Source organism: Ovis aries, chromosome 18 (assembly GCF_016772045.2).
Source record: "Ovis aries strain OAR_USU_Benz2616 breed Rambouillet chromosome 18, ARS-UI_Ramb_v3.0, whole genome shotgun sequence".
NCBI classification, from domain to species: Eukaryota; Metazoa; Chordata; class Mammalia; order Artiodactyla; family Bovidae; genus Ovis; species Ovis aries.
Genome location: NC_056071.1, coordinates 23,673,066 through 23,684,136, shown reverse-complemented (window position 1 = coordinate 23,684,136; position 11,071 = coordinate 23,673,066). Strand labels below are relative to the sequence as shown.

The 11,071-nt window shown below is 43.8% G+C and overlaps 1 long non-coding RNA gene across 1 annotated transcript in view; it reads left to right on the top strand.

Moving 5' to 3' along the window:
• Positions 1–557: 557 nt before the first annotated feature.
• Positions 558–11,071, top strand: part of LOC121817089 (uncharacterized) — a 33,754-nt gene continuing 23,240 nt past the window's right edge. Inside the window, exon 1 of the long non-coding RNA XR_006056828.2 lies at positions 558–797. This is a non-coding gene — a long non-coding RNA (uncharacterized LOC121817089). The remainder of the gene's footprint in view (positions 798–11,071) is intronic.

Here is an 11,071-nt window from a genome sequence, read left to right as displayed (position 1 = left end):
TGGCTGCTATGTTTAGACCCTTGGTTCATACTCCATGTAACCCCAGAGTGTCATAATTAAATCCAATTTGAATTTTAGTCTTATTTTTTGGATGTGGTTTCCCTCCAGCAGCATAGGAGCATTCCCTTTTCTCCAGGTCCTGTTTCCTTCTATGGCCTGTTACTTGTTGATATGAATGTCAATTTCATTCTAGCTCAGTTTGAACAAAGAAGCAAAAAAATCAAGGGGCCTAAGTTTTCTGTTTTCTTCATGGAGGATGAAACTGTTAGAAGACTAAGTCCCTGTAGCTTATATGCTCTTTGAACCACTAATTGTTTGCAGGAGTTTGATTTTTATTTTCAAGTGTGACCTTTTATTCATATAATAACAAATAACAGAATTAGAAGAAAGTAATTTGAAATTATGGCTTGCTTCTACCTAGAAAATCTGAACCAAAGGAACAATGGAAACTGTAAAATCATGTTTCCAAACTTTTAAGAATATTTTAGGTTTGCAAATAACTAGTATGCTTGGAATTAAACCAGTGTATTTTTATTCTGATAAAGAATGTACTTTTCCAGAAGACTTCCAGTGTGGCTGCTTCCTGCTGAAAACCTGGGATACTGGAATCAGGCCACTTCCTGTCTGTTTGTACAGGACACGGGGAGGCACTGTAAGAAATTCCTGGATCTCCCCTGGGTCCTGACCATCATGTGGCCACAGAAGTTGGTAGCATTCAGTTTCCTGATGTGTGTGAAGTGTGGAGCCCAGTGATGATTTCTTCTTCAAGAAATGTACATCCTAGTTCCCACATGAAGGTGAGCCCCCTGTCCAACCATGAGAGACCCTGCATGGGTGTGACCTGTGCCTCCTGGGAGACCAGCCCTAGACTAGTTTGAACCTGACCAAGTTCCGTCTACATGGTAGGTTTAGACCTCTTTAAGTCTCTTGAGAGTCCCTTGGACTGCAAGGAGATCCAACCAGTCCATTCTGAAGGAGATCAGCCCTGGGATTTCTTTGGAAGGAATGATGCTAAAGCTGAAGCTCCAGTACTTTGGCCACCTCATGCGAAGAGTTGACTCATTGGAAAAGACTCTGATGCTGGGAGGGATTGGGGGCAGGAGGAGAAGGGGACAACCGAGGATGAGATGGCTGGATGGCATCACTGACTCGATGGACGCGAGTCTGAGTGAACTCCAGGATATCGTGATGGACGGGGAGGCCTGGTGTGCTGCGATTCATGGGGTCGCAAAGAGTCAGACACAACTGAGTGACTGAACTGAACTGAACTGAAGTCCTGTCTACACTGATTATGTTTAATGAGACCGTGTGCTTTCTGCAGTGAGGACATTTAGACCTGACTATTTTTGGAAGGAATGATGCTAAAGCTGAAACTCCAGTACTTTGGCCACCTCATGTGAAGAGTTGACTCATTAGAAAAGACTCTGATGCTGGGAGGGATTGGGGGCAGGAGGAAAAGGGGATGACAGAGGATGAGATGGCTGGATGGCATCACTGACTCAATGGATGTGAGTTTGAGTGAACTCCAGGAGTTGGTGATGGACAGGGAGGCCTGGAGTGCTGCGATTCATGGGGTCGCAGAGAGTCGGACACGACTGAGTGACTGAACTGAACTGATTCTGTCTGCACTGGGGCATGGGGACCCGGGTGCAGGCCTGGCCTGGCCTCTGTCTGGGAAACTCCGTGCCTGCGTCTGAGCATCAGTGCTTAGATGTCTGGGCTCTGGGGCTGGGTGGGCTTCTCTGGGAACCGTGCTCTCCCTCTGAGTGGGCTTCCCTGGCCCTCCCAGGGGTCAGTGCTGCGGTCGGGCTCCTAGTCTGTCCCCTGCCAGATTCACCTTCCCTGGGGCTCCTGGAGACCCCTCATGTGGCTACCTGGTAATCATTCCAATGTTCCAGCACATTCAGGTTGAGTAGGGAGACAGGTTCACCTGGTGAATTGGTTCCAGGGCACAGGGATCAAGCAAAAAGTCAATGGGCAGCAGGTGAAGCTGCTGCTGTGATCTCCTTCGAGTCGACACTCTCCTTCGAAGAGAACAGAGCTGCCCCTCATCTCTCAGCCCAGCTCTCCGTGTTTTCTCAGCACCTCAGCGGGACCAGAAAGACAGAGCCTGTCAGAACCAAGGTAGAGTGTTCACCTCTAGCACGAGCTTTCAAACAAGGGACCATATGATTATGGTACCAAAGTGAAAACAGGAGGGGCCTGACTTCTCAGGAACAATTGTGGGGGAGGAGATGGACCCTACACTTCTTTCTAGGATCCCAGGAGGCCCCAGGATCCTGGCTTGTTCACACACTGAGGGCCCGCCAACCACAGCCACGGTGTCCTGACTGAGGGGATGTGTGACCCCAGTTTGGAGGTCTGGGCACTGTGTGGGTCTCACCCCATCCACATGGGCAAGGAATCTGTACCCAGAGACCCCATATCTGTTCTTTACTTGCAGTGTGTCTTGTCTCAGAGATTCCCAGCCAATGAATTGAGGGTGCTGCCGTGATTAACCTGTGGTCCTTTTTCTTCTCTTCACCTTGTCACATTCACACGAGGTTAGGCACCTCTGAGTGGGTTGCTGCTGTGTTCTGCAGAATGAAAAGCTTTGGTGGTGTCATATTAATATCATAGCAGAGCACATGTCTAATTCGTAGGTCACCACTGTCTAGTTTCCCCTTCACTAAGCTCGGGTAATTTAACTTTTATTTTAGAGTGGGGTAGAATTTATTTCCATTATTTCATTGGTTTTAGGTGTACAGGAATTTGATTCGATTTTACATGGACGTACATCTATTCCTTTTCCTTTTTGTTCCTAATATAGGTTATTACAGTTTTCTCAGTAGAGTTCACTGTTCTATACAGTAGATTCTGTTTGATTATCAGTTTGATAGCTATTAGTATGTATATTTTCATCTGAAACTCTTAATTTATTCCTTTCTTTTAACTTTCTTTTAAAAAATTTATTTTAATTGGAGGCTAGTTACTTTACAATATTGTGGTGGTTTTTGCCACACATTGACATGAATCAGCCACGGGTGTACATGTGTCCCCCATCTTGAGCTCCCCTCCCACCTCCCTCCCATCCCATCCCTCAGGGTTGTCCCAGCGCACCGGCTTTGAGTGCCCTGTTTCATGCATCGAACTTGGACTGGTCAGGTATTTCACATATGGTAATATACATGTTTCAATGCTATTCTCTCCAATCATCCCACCCTCACCTTCTCCCACAGAGTCCGAAAGACTGTTATTTATGTCTCTTTTGCTGTCCTGCATATAGGGTCATCATTATCACCTTTCCAAGTTCCATATATATGCGTTAATGTACCGTATTTGGTGTTTTTCTTGCACTTACTTCACTCTCTATAATAGGCTCCAGTTTCATCCACCTCATTAGAACTGATTCAAATGCATTCTTTTTAATAGCTGAGTAATTAACTTTCTTTTGATAATCACAATTTGGTTTTCTCAATCTGTGAGTCCATTGTTTCGTAAAAGTGTTTCCTGGTATGAATTTATAGATTCCAACTGTCTGCAGTGTCTTATAATACTTGTCTTTTTCTCTCTGACTTGCCTCCCTTAGTATGAAAATTTCTCAGTCCAGCCATGCTGCTGCCAGTATGATTATTTTTTCTCTTTTCTGGCTAAGCAGTATCTCGCTGTATAAATGCATCACGCAGTCTTCATTTTTCTGTCAATAGTCATTTTTTGTGGGTTCTATGTCTTGGCTACTGTAAATAGCGCTACGGTGAAAACTGAGCGCATGTAGTTTGAATGATGAATTTCTCTGGATCTAAGCCTGGGATGGGATTGCAGGATCATGCGATACCTCCACGCTGTTTTCCACAGGGGCTTCACCATTATATTCACACCAACATTGTAGGAGGACCCTTTTTCTGTACATCCTGTGCAGTATTGATTTTTTGTAGATGTTTTTGAGGATGGCCGTTGTGACCAATGTGAGGGGATACTTCATTGTAATTTTGATTTGCATTGATAATTCTTGATGTGGAGTATCTTTCCATGTGCTTTCATCATTTTACACCTTGAATCTGGCTTGCTGAAACTTGGCCCTGTTTGGAATTCTTTTCTGATGATTTACCTTAGGACACTTCTTGAGGGCAGCTGTCATTTTCAGCCCTTTTTGACTTTTGAGAGCATATCAGCACCTGTTTTACTGCGTATCTGTTATTCTGAACCAGCTGATTGCTCTCTGCCCCTTTATTTTTGGTAAGGTAAGTTTGTTTTGTAAGTCTCTGAGGCTGATTCTCTTTTGTAAAAAGTTCATTTGTATCCATTTTTAGATTCCACCAGAAATGGTGTCCTATGATAACTATCTTTCCCTGTCTTACTTCACCTAGTGTGATCATCTCAGATTTCTTCCCTGTAACTGGAAATGGCATTATCTCATCCCTCTTTATTTCTGAGTATTATTGCATTGTGCATATGTACCCCATCTCTGTGTCCATTCATCTGTCCGTGTACATTTAAGTTGCTTCCCTGTATTTACTATTGTACCTTGTGTTGCCATGATCATTGGGGTGCAGGTATCTTTAAAAAATATTTTTTTTTCTGGATCTAAGCCTAGGTCTGGGATTTCTGGGTAACTTGGTACTTCTATTTTCAGTTTTTTAGAGAGCCTCCATAGTGTTCTCCCTTGTGGATGTACCCATTTACATTCCCATCCACACTGTCAGAGGGCTTTCTTCTCTCCACACCTGCTGCAGAATTTACTGCTGTAGGTATTTTGAGATGGTCATTCTAATCGTTGTGAAGTGTTACCTCATTGGACCATTGAGTTACCTTTCTCTAGGAACTAATGATTCTGACCATCTCTTTTTGTACTTTATGGCTATCTCTATACCTTCTGTGGCGAAATGCATATTTAGATCTTTGGCAACTTTTCACTGGATTCTTTATTTTTTGATATTGAGCTTTATGAGTTGTTTGTATGTGTGGAGAGAAATTCCCTGTGAGTATCGACATTTGCTAGAATTTCCTCCATTCTAGGTTGTCTTTTTCTCTCACTGATGATTTCCTTTGCTGTGCAAATGCTTTTAAGGTCTATTAGGTCCCATTTGTTTATTTTTGTTTTATTTGTCCTGATTCTAAGGGGTGAATCAAGACAGAACCTTGCTGCACTTCATGTCACAGCGTGTTCTGCTCTTTTCCTTAGGGGTTCCATTGTATCTGTCCTTTTATTTAGCCCTTTATTTGCAGTTTATTTTTGTGTACGATGGTAGGTTGCAGTCTAATTTCATTCTCATCTTCATTGCTGCGGAACCTGCCTGGTGTCCTCCACAGTGGGCGCTCCGTTTCCATCCTCAGCATCAGTGTGGGAGGGTTCCCTGTGCTCTACGCCCTCTCCAGGATTTTATTGTCTGTAGAGTTTCTGCCCATGGCCATTGTGAGTAGTGTGAGGTTGTACCTCATTGAAGTTTTGTTTTGCATTTCTCTCATATTTAGCAATACTGGCATTTTTTCATGTGATTTTTTTAACAGTGTGAGTAAAACTTATTCAAATTGGCTTCTTGAATGCCTTCCCTATTTTGAATATTGACCTTGTTTAGGACATTTCTTGAGGGCAGGTGTTTTTTTATTTATAACCCCTCAGGCTAAAGCTCAACATTCAGAAAATGAAGATTATGGCATCCGGTCCCATTGCTTCATGGGAAATAGATGGGGAAACAGTGGAAACAGTGTCAGACTTTATTTTTTTGGCCTCCAAAATCACTGCAGATGGTGATTGCAGCCATGAAATTAAAAGACACTTACTCCTTGGAAGAAAAGTTATAATCAACCTAGATAGCATATTCAAAAGCAGAGACATTACTTTGCCAACTAAGGTCCGTCTAGTCAAGGCTATGGTTTTTCCTGTGGTCATGTACGGATGTGAGAGTTGGACTGTGAAGAAGGCTGAGCGCGGAAGAATTGATGCTTTTGAACTATGGTGTTGGAGAAGACTCTTGAGAGTCCCTTGGACTGCAAGGAGATCCAACCAGTCCATTCTGAAGGAGATCAGCCCTGGGATTTCTTTGGAAGGAATGATGCTGAAGCTGAAACTCCAGAACTTTGGCCACCTCATGAGAAGAGTTGACTCATTGGAAAAGACTCTGACGCTGGGAGGGGTTGGGGGCAGGAGGAGAAGGGGACGACCGAGGATGAGATGGCTGGATGGCATCACTGACTCGATGGACGTGAGTCTGAGTGAACTCCGGGAGTTGGTGATGGACAGAGAGGCCTGGCGTGCTGTGATTCATGGGGTCGCAGAGAGTCGGACACGACTGAGTGACTGAACTGAACTGAGGCTTTGTGAATGTTAAGCGCCGATGAGCATTGGTTTTACAGTTGTTATGGGAAATAGCCACCAGGGGGCAGCATGTCTTAATGCCTAATTCGAGTTACTGGGGGAATCAGACCTTAGGGAAAGTCCTGTTCCTGGTTTGTCAATTAGAGAGGAATGTGCCATAAGAAACACTTATAGCTTGTGTCCCATTCCTTCTTCCTTCCTTACGCTGTCCCCTGGACACATCCAAGTTTCTGCAGCACCACTCTGGGGAGGGTGCTTTCATCTACAGGTGGTGCGATCCTAAGGAAGGAGGCTGAAGTTAGGAACCCCACCACCAGGAGACATGGAGCCCACAGGGCTTTTCAAAGCTCTTCCAGCCCAGAGCCTCCACATCCTTTGGGTGCAGTAGGCATAGTTTCACTGCAGGAGGACCCTCCTGGAACTGGAGGTTGTGGGCCTGTGCAGAAAACAGGCTCACCAGGGCCATGCGGCAGGGCTCATTGGCTGGTACATCCTCCTCAGCTCCATCAGCCCCGTGACAGCCCATCCTTGGGAAACCAGCCTGCCCAGGCTTCAGGGCTGTGACAGCAGCCCAGGTCACCAAGGCCTGAGGGGAACAGAGTTGACACTCACTCTTTATAACTTGTATTTATTGGTGTATAGGTGACTTACAATGTTGTAGGGTTTGTTTTTAGTTTTCGGTGGACAGCAACATGATTCACTTATGCGTGGATGTGTACATGTCCTTTATTGGGTTCTCTTCCCATATAGTTTATTGTGTGCTATTGCGTGCACAGCAGTGAGGGGTCCTCGTTGATTATCTCATAGAGAGTAGTGTGTGTATGTTCATCTCCACCAGCTCATTTCTCACTGCCCAACACATTTCCCGTTTGGTAACCATAAGGTGCTTTGCTATGTTGTGGGCTTCCCTGGTGGCTCAGCTGGTAAAGAATCTGCAGTGTGGGAGACCTGAGTTCGATCCCTGGGTTGGGAAGATCTCCTAGAGAAGGGAAAGGACCCACTCCATATTCCGGCCTGGAGAATTCCATGGACTGTATAGTCCATGGAGTGGCAAAGAGTTGGACACGACTGAGTGACTTTCCCTTGCTATGTTATAGGGCCATTTCTGCTTGTAAAGAAGTTCATTTGTATCCATTTTTAGAATCCAGCTCCAAGAGATATCGTATGATACTTGCCTTCCTTTGTCTCACTTCACTTAGTATCCTCTCTACTTCCTTCCTTGTTTCTGGACATGACATAATGTCACCCTCTTATGACCGAGTAATAATGCTCCGTGTGCGTGTACCCCATCTGGTTTATCCATTCATCCGTCCTTATCCACTCAGGTTGCTTCCAAGTCTTGGCTGTTGCACATAGTGCTGCCAAGAACATTGGGTGCACCTGTCTCTTAAAATAATGGTTTTCTCTGGATCTGCGCCCAGTAATGGGATTGCTGGGTCCTACAGAAGTTCTCTGTTTAGTTTTTTAACGAACCATTACCTGTTCTCCTTCATGAACATATTGACTTTTATTCTCACCAAACAGGTAGGCGGTTTCTGTTTTCTACATACCCTCTCCAGAATTTATTGCTGTAGGCTTTTGGTTCTGACCATTCTGACCCTTGTGAGGCATAATACATCGTACTTCTGAGTTGCAGGTCTCTAATGCTTACAGATGCTGAGCATCTTTCCATGTATTTCATGGCCACGTCTATGCTTTCTTTGGAGAAATGTCCATTTAAATCTTGTGCCCCTGTTTGATTGCATTTTCTTTGATATTGAGGTGCATAAACTATATGTTTGGAGATAAATTCCTCCTGGGTGTTTGTTTTTTTTTTTGCAAACATTAGATTTTGAGCGTTGTCTTTTTGTTGTCTTTATGGTTTCCTCTGCTCTGCCATCATTTCTAAAAATTTTAATTGGAGGCTAATTACTTTATTGTGGTGGTTTTTGCCATGCATTCACATGAATCAGCCATGGGTGTACACGCGTTCCCCATCCTGACCCTCCCTCCCCATCCTATCCCTCAGGGTCATCCCAGTGCACCAGCCCTGAGCACCCTGCCTCATGTATCAAACCTGGACTGGCGATCTATTTCACATATGATAATATACATATTTCAATGCTGTTCTCTCAAATCATCCCACCCTCGCCTTCTCCCACAGGGTCCAAAAGTCTGTTCTTTACACCTGTGTCTCTTTTGCTGTCTCGCATATAGGGTCATCGTTACCATCTTTCTAAATTCTATATATATGCATTAATACACTGTACTGGTGTTTTTCTTTCTGGCTTACTTCACTCTGTATAATAGGCTCCAGTTTTATCCACCTCATTAGAACTGACTCAAATGCATTCTTTTAAATGGCTGAGTAATACTCCACTGTGTGTATGCACCACAGCTTTCTTATCCATTCGTCTGCCAGTGGACATCTAGGTTGCTTCTACATCCTGGCTATTGTAAACAGTGCTGTGATGAACATTGGGGTACACGTGTCTCTTTCAATTCTGGTTTCCTTGCTGTGTATGCCCAGCAGTGGGATTGCTGGGTCGTATGTCTGCCATCATTATTAAGGGGGAATTCGGTCCCAGTTATTTATTTTTATTTTTCATGATTCTAAGAGGTGAGTCAAACTAGAACTTGCTGCGTCCTATGTCAAAGTGTGCTCTACCTTTTTCCTCAAGAGTTTCATATTCTCTGTCCGTTGGGTCTTTAATCTATTTGCAGTTTATTTTTGTGTATGCTGTTAGGGAGTATTCTAATCTGACTCTCATTTCTTGAAAACCTGTGCACTGTTCTCCATGTGGCTGTTGCTGGTCTACCTTTTCACTGGCAGTCTAGGAGGGTTCCCTTTTTCTCACAGTTTCTCCAGCATTTATTGTTTCTCCAGTTTTGGACAGTGGCTGTTGTGAACCATATCAGGATATGCCTCATCATAGTTTTGATCTGCATTCCTCTAATAAATAGCAATGTTGACATCTTTTCATGTTATATTTTTTAGACAGTATGAGTTAAACTTATCTCTTCAATTGGCCACTTGGATGCCTGCCTTGTTCCCATCTACACAGATGTATGTGTGATTTGTTGGTTTTTTTTCTTTATAGGTTAATACAGATTGTGGAGGAAGTTTCCTTGTGTGACACAGTAGGTCCTGGTGACTGATCTTATAAATAGGGTTGTGCATGTATTAGTCTGAAGAAGCTCATTTCTCCCTGCTCCACATCTTTATATCTTGGTGATGGGAAGTTTCTAAGTCTGTGATTCTGTGTCTCCAGGCAATAAGTTCATCTGTATCCATCTTTAGATCACACCTAGAAGTGATATCGTACAATATTTGTCTGTCCTTGTCTCCCTTACCTGGAACGATCATCTCTACTTTCTTTCCTGAGGCTGGACTTGGCATTACTTCCAGCTTCTTTAGAGTTGAGAAACACTGCACTGTGTACAAGCTCCCCATCATATGTTTCCATTCATGTGCTTCTACAATCATCTTGCTTTCCTGTCTTACCTAGTGGGGCCAAAATCACAGGGTTGCCTGTCTCGATTAAAATGTTGGTTGTCTCCACCTGGCTGCCTCGATGCGAAGATGTCTCGCTGTCCAAATGTGAAGATGCAAGCCTGCTCAGGGATGGGAGAGAAGCCCAGGTCAGGGAGGAGGGAGGGAGGAAGCTCGGCATTGCCTTTTCTTTAATCTCATGTCTATGCTTTGTTGGAGTACAGTCGGTTTGGAGTTTTGTGTTTGTCTGCAGGGTACTGCCCCCTGCATCGCCTGTGCCATATGCTCACAGCATATCTGTTCATTTTGGATTCTGTTGCCGTAGATGTTATTGCAGAAGGTAGACCAAGTTCCCTGTGCTGAACATCAGATCCTTCTTGAAGATACAGATTTCTGTGTATGTGTGGAAGGAAGATAGGTAATGATTTTAGATTGTCTGTTACAGATACAGATATCTCTGTACATGTTTGAGATACAAATTTCTGTGTATATTTGGAAGGAAGGAAGGAAAGAAGAAAAGAGATAATCCGTGTGGATTCTCTATTACAGATACAGATTTCTGTTAGACCTGACCTCCCAATTCATCCTTGCTCTTTCACATTTTCTTGGAACCCTTTGTTTGTGTTTGAATTCTCAGAGTCTCTTTTTGAATAATAAGTGTGTTCCTTTGTATCTCACTTTTTATTTTGCCCAGAGGGACTTTAGATGCTATTTTCTTTATCTTTTTGGCCGACTCCACTTATCTATGATTCTCCATCGTTGTGACAATTAGTGGCATAATTTCAAAATTTCAGCGGTGATTTTTCATAGCTGAGTAATACTCCACTGTATATATGTACCACATCCTCTTTAACTTTTAATCCATCAGGCGACCCCTTGCTGGTCCTGTGTCCTGGCTACTGGTAAGTGGTGCTGCACTGAACGTTGGGGTGCACGTGACTTTTTCAGTGATGGATTTCTCAGGATATAGGCCAGGTGGGGTATGTCGGGTCATGGGCTGAGCTATTTTGCAGTTTTATTCACAGGACAGCCTGTGAAGGGATTTTGTCAATGTCCATTCCCACTGACTGTGCAGGGGGTTTCCTCTCTGCCCAGCTCTCTGCTGCATCTATTCTTAGTGGACTTGTGAGGATGGCTATTCTGATAAGTGTGATTTGATTTCTTGGTGTCTTTTAGTTTTTTGGTTACATTTATGTGCAAGGAGATCCAACCAGTCCATTCTGAAGGAGATTAGCCCTGGGATTTCTTTGGAAGGAATGATGCTAAAGCTGAAACTCCAGAACTTTGGCCACCTCATGCGAAGA